General features: G+C 39.4%; 1 protein-coding gene across 1 annotated transcript in view; it reads right to left on the bottom strand.

Moving 5' to 3' along the window:
* Positions 1-9,138, bottom strand: part of Nt5c2 (5'-nucleotidase, cytosolic II) — a 91,902-nt gene extending 82,764 nt beyond the window's left edge. The window contains exon 1 of the mRNA XM_010626448.3: positions 9,079-9,138. The gene's annotated coding sequence lies outside the window, so the exon portion shown is untranslated. The remainder of the gene's footprint in view (positions 1-9,078) is intronic.
* Between the last annotated feature and the right edge of the window lie 2,219 nt (positions 9,139-11,357).

Here is an 11,357-nt window from a genome sequence, read left to right as displayed (position 1 = left end):
AAAAAAAAAAAAAAAAAAGATAGTTTCACACTTTAAAAATATTTCATAGGCAAAACATATAGTTCCCTTCACCACTACCATCACCCTCCCACAAAGAATGAAAGCCAGCTGCTCTAACAGCTCTAGGCAATTGCTAAAGACAGGAAGCAAAGAGTAACTGAAACTGCACGATAAGCATGGTTAGTATTATTTCCTTTGAAAAAGTATGCCAGTAAAATAACGATGGTGGCATGTAGTATATGTCTGTGCAAAGATTGTGCCATTTTAAATGTGTTTCAGGTCTCATCAGTAATTCACTTAAGAAAAAAGGGAAAACTTTAACAACACGTAGTACAGACCTATCACAAAAGCAACACAAACAGTTTGAATCAAATATTCACTTTTCTTTCAAATAGTATGTCAATGTAGGTAACAGGGTCATAATTGCAATAAGTAAAGATGAACATTTACTGCTTACAGCCTCAATGAATTTTTAAACTTTGTATTTGAAATTAAAAACTTTTACAATCCTTTCTCATGATTTTCAGTATTTATGTGTAGTACATTTACATTCTTTGTGTGGAGTTGGTACATGTACATAACATACCTTAACTCCTTTTTTAAATTCCCTTTTTTTTTTTTGGTACCGGAGATGGAACTCATGTCCTTGCACTTGCGAGGCAGGCAGCGGAACAAGGGAGCTAAATCCCTGCCCCCCCCTTTTTTTCCTTCCTCCGTTTCTTGATCCCTTTTCCTTTCGGAGAAACATCTGTCTCCCTACTTCTTATTATCTATCTTATTTTGGGCTTCTCTTGTAAGAGAAACATTTAAAACTTAGAAAACAATTTCGAATATCTTCAAATTTTCTCAGTAGCTTAAAGTGTGATTTGGTTTGGTTGGTTGGTTTGGGTTTTTTTAGCGTTTTTTTGTTTGTTTGTTTTGAGACAAAGTCTTGCAACGTAGCCCAGGCTGGCCTGGAACTCACAGTGATCCTCCTGCCTCAGCCTCCCAAATGTTGGGGTTACAGGTGTTCACCACCATCCCTGGCTTGAAGAGAGCTTTGGTCTTCATAAATACAACTTTTATTGCATATTACAGACAGTAAAAGTAATGTGCTGGACATGGTGGTACACAGCTATAGTCCTAGCACTTTGGGAGGTAGAAATGGAAGGATCACAAGTTGGAGCTAAGCCTGGGCAACTCAGCAAGATAGTCTCAAATATTTCAAAATTTCAAAAAGGGCTGAGGATGCAGCTTAGTGGAAAATTGTGGGGTTCAATCCCCAATATGGGAGGGAAGGGTAGATAACTTCATTATAAGCCTCATTAAGTACTAAGCAGTCACATTTTGTACAAAGCCCTTGATGACCCCATTCCCTGAGATATGAACATATAAAACCAACAAAATACAGTGACCAGCCAGTTGGTTTTATCATTATACTACAGTTAAGGATTTCCTCCGTAACACAACCACAAACCAACTTACTTACAGACACATTCCCTTAAAAACAAGGAAGTCAGATGCAAGTTTACTTTAGCTTACTATACTGACAAAAAACTAAATTCTCATATCTAGTTAATAGTGCCACCAGTAACACAAAGAACAATACTTTGACATAAACCACAGCTCTCGTTTATTTTGAGATAAGGCCAAGCTTGCTATGTTGTCCAGCCTGGCCTCAAACGATCTTCCTGCCTCACTCTCTCACAGCCTAGCCAGTAGCTGAACTACACTACCCAGTCCAACTCTAAACTACAGGGTTTGTTCTTGTTTTTGTTTTTTAAAGACAGGGTTAAACTTGCTGGAAGATAACATAGGTAGAACTCTCGAAGACATTGGCATAGGAAAAGACTATGAACAAATCCTCAGTAGCACAGGAACTAGTACAAAGCATCAACAACTGGGATCTCATCTTATTAAAAAGCTTCTGCATTACAAGAGAAACCACCAACAGAGCTGAGACAACCTACAATGGGGAAAAAAAATTTTACCAGCTGTTCCTCAGACAAAGGACTATTATCTAGAATCTATAAAGAACTCAAAAAAAATCAGACCCCCCCCCCACAATATAAAGACCTGATTCAAAAATGGGCATCTGAGGGCCGGGGATTTAGTCAGCGGTTCCACCACCTGACTTGAAAGCACAAGGACCGAAGTTCGATCTCCGATGCCAAAAAAATAAAAATGGGCATCTGAAATGAACAGACATTTTTCAGACAAACAAGTAAAAGCATCAAATAAATTTATGAAAAAATGTTCAACATCACTGGTCATTTGACAGTTGCAGATGAAAACAATACTAAGATTCCACCTCACCCCAGAAAAAACACTGCTATCAAGAAATCAACCAATAACAAATGCTGGTAGGGTTGTGGGGAGAAAGGAACCCTTCTTCATTGTTGGGGATCTGCTGGGTATCTTCCCAAAAGAAATAAAAGAATCATACCACAGTGATATATGCTCACCCATGTTTACAGCAGTACAGTTTGTAATAGCTGAAACTGAGAAACAGCCCAATTGCCCATCAACTGGAGACTAGATATAGAAGATGTTTTTCTATAAAATGGAGTACTACTCAGCCATGAAGAATGAGAAACTAGAGATATTTATAGCTAAATGGATGCACACTGAGGCCATACTCTTTAAGTGAAATAAATAGGACACAAACGAGTAAATAGCAAATAGTTTCTCTGGTGTGAGAAACTAAAAGTGTAAATAAGGTTCAAATGGTACAATTGATAATGTGAAATAGGAAGAAAAGGGCTAAAGAAGTAGGGGAAGTAAAAAGGGTAGGGGAAAGGAAATAAGGGAAAAGAAAAAATACGAAAGAAGGAAAAAATGGAAACAAAGGTTTTGAAAATAGGGAAGGGTGAAGGGTTCACATGAAGGGAGGGCAGGGGAATGGGGAAAAAATAAGAACCAAGATACATCATGTACAAGATCCCAATGATGAATGTAAACTGTATTGTTTACCTTGAACGTACCAATAAACTTAATGGCGGAAAAAAGTAATGGCAATAAAGTGGGATTTCCCAAATCTAAAATAAAACAAAACAGATAGGATTTTACTATGTAGTTCAGGCTGGCCTTAAACTCACCAGGTGGTACAAGCCAGCCTTGAACTCACAGCAATCCTCCTGCCTCAGCCTCATCTACCTGCCTCATCCTCCTAAATGCTGGGATTACAGATATAAACCACCACACACCCAACTTAAACTATAGGATGGGGGGGGCGGATACTAGGAATCAAACTCAGGACCTTGAGCTTGTGAGGCAGGCAATAGAACCACTCACCCAGATCCTTAAACTATAGGTTTTAAAGGGGTTTTTTTTGTAACCTTTTTTCCTTCTAATCACAAAAGTAACACATGGAAATAGGGCATAACGGTGCATGCTTACAATCCCAGTACTCAGGAGGCTGGGGCAGGAGGATTGCCAGGAGTTCAAGGCCAGCTTGAGTTACATAGTGAGTTGAAAGCCAGCCACAAGTACATTATGAGACCTTTTCTCAAAGAAAGGAAGTAAATGCACATATAAAATATTTTAAGATGAAGGAATGTCATTTTTTCCCAGAAGATTCCTAAAACCTATGTTGTATTAAAATTGTGTTAAATGTTTTATTACTTCTCATCTTTTAAATAGTTCGTGTCAGAGCTTCTGTCCATTTTTTATGTCATTATTTTCAGAGTTCTTTATATCATCTGTCCCAAGCAGCACTATACATTCTTTCAAAGGCCACTAATCACAGGTTGCCCACCCACGTGATGGCAATATATTTCAATTAATAAAACAAGACTTACCTACTAGCATGGATCACTCATGTATCCCACTTTATTTTTTTTTTTTTGCATGTAACACCTCCACATATATTTGGATAGTCTGCAGTCTGTCCTCTTTCTAAAACATAAGCTCCATGAGAGTGAGAGTTTTATTTGCTGCTCTATCCCAAACTTGTTGTACAGTAGACTTAATACACAGAGAGAACTAAATGAACCACTAAACTTCTACATTTTGAGATATTTGCTGTTCGGAAGCTAACTTTGTAAAAGCCTGAAAATACAAGAATATGGCACAAGGTTCTTTGAATGCTCTGACAAATCTCTGAATTCTCATTCTTGGTTCACAAATACTTGATTAATAAAGCTTTGCCAATCTTGCAACATTAGGCCTAGGAACAAAAGGTTCTTTGTTCTCTAATGGAAAATAACAAAGCTTCTCTTGAGAGAGAACTGCAGTACCTGCTGCCTAGACAAGCTGTTATTTTTTTCTTCTAGCAACAACATGCTCTTTATCTATTCTGAAGCTGTAACTAAAAAATACAATTTTATTTCATCTGTTCCTAGTCTTTAAATCATACCAAAAAAACCCCTACAGAAAAAATGAGAATCAAGACCTATTATGTAAAGGTACAGAATCCTAATGATGAATGTAATTGTATTGTATACCTAGATTGTACCAATAAACTCAATAAAAAGAAAAAAAACCCTACATTTTGTTCTTCTGGACACTACTACCACTACTCCTAGAATTCTATTACATCTGCCGTATCATATAGAATGCTATATTTAGTCTACATCAGCGCTTTAAGGTTGCTTCTGAATGTTCTGAGAAATTATACTGATAGGAAAGAAAGGACTGATGACCCCTAAAAGTTAAGTTTTTGTTATTTTTTCCATAACTGCCCCAAACACCTTGCAGCCAGCCAGCTACTACAGAGTGGGTCCACGGCTGCTCCAGGAGATAATACTGGTTTGGGACACAAACCTCTGAGGCCTCTCTGGATGATTCTACAGCCCTCTTCAGTTAGATCCACGGGGGGCCCTCCCCTACTCATGACCAGCCTGACACTGCACATGCACGAGCCCTTTTTTCCTAGATAAGCAACTCCTCAGACCCTTAGCAGATTGTGTCTGTGTACTCTTTTCCCTTAGGCTAGCGTAATTCCCAATAAAGCCTCTTTCTGGATGGCATATTCTTGCCTAATCATAATTTCTATCCCAAGTGGAGCAGACTGACAGGAAACAGTTAAGAGGTGGTAACACTAAAGGTCGCTGGTACCAAAAGCAGCCAGCAGTCAGTTGGTAACACTGAAAAGAGCAGCAGAGGCCGGGGATTTCGCTCAGTGGCACCGTGCCCACCTTGCAAGCACAAGGTTCTGAGTTCAATCTCCGATACCCAAAAAAAAAAAAAAAAAAAAAAAAAAAGAGAACGAGAGCAACTGAGTACTGCCAGGAGCTGTTCCCAAGGCCTGCCCATAGCTGCTGCCTTAGTGATGAGAAGAGCCGCTAACTCTAAAAGCTCAGCCATTGGAATATAAATCTCAGGGCTATTGACATTAAGAGCTACATTTTGCCAATTCATGATTTCTACACAAAATCAGGTGAATTCTATTAGCCTCAGATGGTTGGTTACATGTACAGGCATTATTCCACAGGACCTCTTTTTTTTTTTTTTTTTTTTAATAAAAGAATACAGGCATTATTCCACAGGACCTTTTTTTTTTTTTTTTTTTTAATAAAAGACGATTTATTTGAAGGTGGGGGAAAGAGAGGAGAAAGATGGCTACTCAGAAGAGGCAGGGAGTATTCTAGAGGAAAATACTCATTGATTTCTTGTCTGCAGCTCCTTTTATTGAGACCCTTGTCCCACATAGGCTCCTGGAGTTTGACTGACTCCCAGGCTTTCACCCTAACCTTGTATTTCTTAAGACCGGAACTTTTCCCTGTGCTTTGGTGGTGGGTAAAATTATGGGTGAGGGCCATATGGAAAGGTAGCTTAGGTCTAAGGATGAAGTAAAGGGGAAGTCTGTGATTCTTCCTTAATCATTAATCATACTATCTGAGAACCTCCCAGGCCTGGCTTCTTTGCCTTTGTCTTGCTTATTGCTCAAATCTAGCTGCAGGTCAGAAGCTGCCTAAGGATTTTCTATAATTTAATAAAGCTCAACGAGGCTCTCACCTTATCCTTTTCCTACTTACTCTTCCCTACTTACAGGGCCCCCTGTCCCTACATTCCCCACTCTGAGACAACCATCCAACGCTGATGAGGAAACAGGTGATGACCAGTCTGGCTTCTTCAGGGACCTCCCCTTTAGAGGACCATGAAGAGGGTGGACAACAGTAATGGTCATAGCAGGCTCAAGAAATACCCATGTCTGTTTTCAACCTACATGTGGCTAAGAATCCATGCAAACCAATAAATAATATACTTGCAGCTGGACGTGATGGCGCATGCCCATAATCCCAGCACATGGGAGGCTGAGGCAGGAGGATCACTGTGAGTTCGAGACCAGCCTGCGATACACAGTGAGTTCCAGGTCAGTCTCAACTACACAGTGAGACCCTGTCTCAAAAAATTGAATGAAATAATAATAATATACTTGCTCTTCACAAAAGAGCAGTGAGAGTATACATATATACACAAACACAAGATTGAATTACTTATATCTTCAAACTATTGCTTTGTTTTTCCAAAAATCACAATTTTTACATTCAGTCCATATATAACACTTTGCTCTGTAAGATTTACAGTCTCACTTCCACTCCATGGAGCGTGAACAGCCAAAAAGGCCTCCACCATGCTGGGTCCTAACACCCAGCAAGGATCCAGGAGCTTGACAGAGAAACGAGAAACCCAGAAGGGAACACACAAGGCTAGATGGTAAATAGACCTTTATTAGTCTGGCCAGAGGGCACTCCTGGAGCCAGGTAGCTCAGAGAGGCAACTGCTCAGGGGCTAAGGTCCTTTTTATAGGGTTTTTCTAAACAAAAAGTCAGGGCGTTCACAGAACTACCAGAGGACAAGATTCTAAACACATGCTAATCTCATGCAGGAAATGTTCTATGGTCACCTTTGGTCATACCATTTGCCCCTGGGTGGGCTGTTAGCCAAATTAGCAATTAGCATATGAAGAAGCACAGTCTCTGGCCTATTAGCATGGAGTCACTTTAGCTTATTCAAGTCTTACAGCTCCTTTAGTAATGATTCCTAAATATTCCTTTTTAAAAAAAGCTGGGTGCAGGGGCAAATGCCTATAAACATAGCTAACTACTCAGGGGGCCAAGGCTGAGAGGGATTGAAAGTTCAGGGCCAGCCTCAGCAATTTACCTAGGCCTTGTCTCAAAATAAACAAATAAAAAGGGAGAGGAATACAGCCTAATGGTAGAGCACCTGCCTATCACAGGAGGCCCTGGGTTATATCAACAATGAAAACAAAAACAAAAACCAACCAGGCTATGGCAACTGAATGTGTAACTCATGATTTCTGATTAAATTCTGGACTGGAAGCTGAGAGTGAGGACACACACCTATGGTCCCAACTACTTAAGAGACTTAAGTGGAATGACTGCAAATTCCGGGCCAGCTTGGGCAATTTACTGATACCATGGCTCAAAACAAAAACAAAACAAAAGTCAAGAGAGCTAGGGATGTAGCAGATCAGTAGTAAAGGTGGTTTGGGTTCAATCCCCAGTACCACCAAGGGAGAAAATAAGTATACTTAGCAAGACCATGTTTCAAAATAAAAAAGAGTGGGGGATGTAGCTGAGCGGTAAAGAACTTGCCCAACATGTGCCAGGCCCTAGATTCAATCCCCAGTACCAAGGCAAAAAAGTTGAGCAGGGGACAGGGGTGTAGTTCAGCAGTGCAGTCTGTTTAACATGCTGGGCTCAGTCCCCAGCACAAAAAAAGAGAAATTTTTTAAAAACTGAATAACAAATCAAGATGTACTATATATATAGTGTGTGTGTGTATATATGGGAGATATATATACACACACACACTATATATATAGTAAAATACATGTAAAAGTATTTATATTAGATAAATGTGTATTTATAGATACATAATAAAAATATATAAAATGTAACTGAATCAGTGCCTAACTGATGACAGTAGGAAGGAAGTACTAGGTAAGAAGAGGAATAGGATTCATAATGGCTTCAACTGTATCTTTAATGTTTATAAGAGAGCACACAATTGAATTTTTTTTTTTTTTTTTTTTTTTTTTTTTTTTTTTTTCGTGGAAATTAATGTAAGCAAGGCTCATAAAGGACAAGATTTTTTTTTTTTTTTTTTTTTTTTTTTTTTTTTGGTATGGGGATCAAACTCGGAAGCTTGCGTCTGCCTCGCAAGCACAAGGTCCCAAGTTTGATCCTGGTACCAAAAAGAAAAAACAATCAAAGAAAAAATATAAAAATGATGATCTTAACTGTTAAGATTTGATAAAGGCCATGGGTGGTAGATATACTACATGGTCACTATATTATTTTCTGTATGTTTGAACTATTTCATATTAAAGAAATTTTTAAATTAAAGCATTAAAGAAATCCATTAAATGAAAACCAATGAGCTTTTAAATATATATAATACCACTAAAAAAAAGGAAAAAGATCAGAGATTTTTAATTTTTTTTAAATAACAAAAAAATTTTTAAAGAAAAAAGTATATTCCACTGGACATCTGAAATAGGACCACTTTTTTTAAAAGACATTAAATTTCAGGTACTAGATTTCAGTCTTCTCTTTCCAAGCAGATCCTGCCAAGGAGGCTCTTTGGTCTCATACATTTTTTTTTTTTTTTTTTTTTTTTTTTTGGTACCAGGGATCAAACTCAGAACCTTGCACTTGCAAGGTATGCATGGTGACACTGAGCTAAATCCCTGGCACCTAGTCTCACACTCTTGATAATGCTTCCCACCAAAAGAGACACAGAGAAGGTAAGAACAAATAATTCACCATTCACCAAGTCAATTTAATCTTTGTGACTATATCTGTCGTAAAAACGGGGTATTTTTGCTGCGCTGGTGACAGTTTTGCTATTTATTAGTTTGTTGCTAAATGATTTTCCATAGCTACTTCAAATTTTGGCCACCAGTTATTAAGGGCGCAATCAAATTAATCAGTTAAAATATTACATAAGATTTACTGGGTCATTCAGGTGCGATGGTGCACATTTCTAATTCCAGTACTTGGGAGGCTGAGGAAGAATGCCACAAGTTTGAGGCTACTCTGGGCTATACACCATTATAAGTTCAAGGCCAGCGTGAACTATGTGACATCCTGTCTCAATAAATCAAAAACTAAAAAATAAAAGACTTACTGGGTCTAGTGACAAGAACTTTAGCACTCCATGACAATCTGCAAACTTCCTTCATGCAAGTAACTTCTTCAGGTCTGAACCTAAAAAAAACCAAACCAAGGAGAAAACCCCAACTAAATAGTTTTACTTCTCTCATTCTACTCTATCTGTAAGGATCCAAACTGCCTATCTTGGAAACAAGACTGCCAGAACTTCTCTTTCCAGCTCTCTCAGACCACTGCTCTACCAAGCCCCCCTTGTTTTTAGCAAGAGCAATCTACCCATGTATCCTCTGTATATCACACTATTAGCTTTTTCTCAATTGTCTTTCTGTTTTCCTGATCCCACTAACCTTAATCTTGCCACTTGAAAGCAAAAACAGTAATATCTGACTTTTATAGAGAACTGAAGGAGTCAGTATCATGTCAATGGAACTGTTCTATTTAATCCACACAATCCTGTGAAATGTGTTCTATTTTCCCCCTTTAAGGTGAAAGAAACTGAGCGAGGCCAAGATTAAGTTCTCCAAAGCCTAGATGGTAAACAGCAAGCCAGGTCTCAAACTCAAGAGTACAAAATTCAAGCCCTGAGACATGCAATGCTCTCTCCTGACTGAAATACTGACTGTCCCCACTGCTCACCTTATCACCTGACACATGCTTTCTGATATTTAACATTCTGTTAGTAGATACTGTCTTAAAAGCTCAAAATACCACACTCAATAAAAATTTACTGAAAGCCTGTGTGCCAGGCAGTGCCTTCTGTGTAGTCATATTACAAAGCATCTATGAATGAAAATTACATGAATTCACACACACGACAGCCCAGAAACTAAAACTCAAAATAATAAATCAAAGCTCATGTTTATACAAAAACCTTAAAGGAATGGAACGATATATAACTAGATAAAGTAATTTTTGAACTATACTTTTTGATATCAGGGGTGAAGCAATAAAAGAACTTTTCAAAAATACATTTCAAGGGCCGGGGATTTGGCTCAGTGGTTCCACTGCCTGCCTTGCAAGTGTAAGGGCCAAAATGGATCCCTGGTACCAAAAAAAAAAATTCAGGTGGGCCAGGGATTTAGCTCAGTGGTGCAGCCACCTGCCTCACAAGCGCAAGGTCCTGAGTTCAATCCCTGGTACAAAAAAAAAAAAATTTTTTTTTCATGTACTCCTTTCTTTCCCCATAAAACAGCAGAAACAGGCTAGAGACACAAATGAACATCCTCCTAATGTTCCACTGTTATATGGCTTCAGGAAGATTGGATGTCTAAGGCTGGAAGTACTATAAGTAAATATATAAATCTTAAAAGCTTCTGGAGCCTTTTTCATTCAAAGGCATCAGATCTCAGAACTGAATGGAACCCTGCAAAACACCTTAGCTCTTCCTACCCCTTCTCTTTTTCTCCAGTCCTAGGGACTGAACCCGAAGCCTTCAACTGAACCACATTCATAGTATTTTTATTCTGAGTCAGGGCCTGGACAAGTCGCTAAATTGCTCAGGCAAGTATCGAAGCTCTGATCTTCCAGCGTCCCAGAGTTGGTAGGATTACAGGGGTGCACCCCCCCGAGAGGTCCTCTCATTTGATAGATCAGCTGGTTAAAAGTTCTAAAACCTAAATTCTGAGCTAGTGACAGTAATGCAGCAATATATCTACACAGCTGAAATGTAGTACATGGTAGTGGAAATGCACTTCAGAGATAGTATGTGTGCTTAATACCAACCCAGCATGTGCAGTTTTGACTTGAATTAATAACTGGTTCTCTTTTTTTGTTTTTTGTTTGCTACCACCTTTTTTGTCTTGTTTGGGCTTGGTTTTTTAAGACAAGGTCTAGAAATGTAGTTCGGGCTGGTCTCGATCCTCCTGCCTCAGCTTCCCAAGTGCGGGGAATATAGGCGTGTCAGCCTGCAGGGCCTGGTTATGTCTTTTCTTAACCTTTTGGGGCCTGGTTGTGTTCGTCCGGATAAACTCTAACCACCGCTGAAAGGTTCCATTTGAAAGACCTGAAACCTTCATTCTACTCAGTAACGTTAAGGCATGGCAAATGGCACTGTTTCACTACTCTCGCTTCACACCACTGTCAGGAGGTTTGCAACCTTCGCCTTAAGAGGCAAAAATTATCAATCCACAGACGTGACGGGACAAACGGGAGGAGCCAGTCGGCGCCGCGCAGCCCCGAGCAAACAGTCTCGTAATGGAGACGATCGCTTCAGAGCGCCGCACCGGAGCGCAGCACCACGAGCGCCCGCCCGCCCACCTGGGAGGGGACAGAGGGGCACAAACGTGGCGCTCGGGC

This window comes from Fukomys damarensis, unplaced genomic scaffold (genome assembly GCF_012274545.1).
Source record: "Fukomys damarensis isolate Sample0158 unplaced genomic scaffold, DMR_v1.0_HiC HiC_scaffold_8, whole genome shotgun sequence".
In the NCBI taxonomy this organism is placed as follows: Eukaryota; Metazoa; Chordata; class Mammalia; order Rodentia; family Bathyergidae; genus Fukomys; species Fukomys damarensis.
Note: the sequence above shows the minus strand (reverse complement) of the source record. Positions and strands in the feature narration are given on the sequence as shown.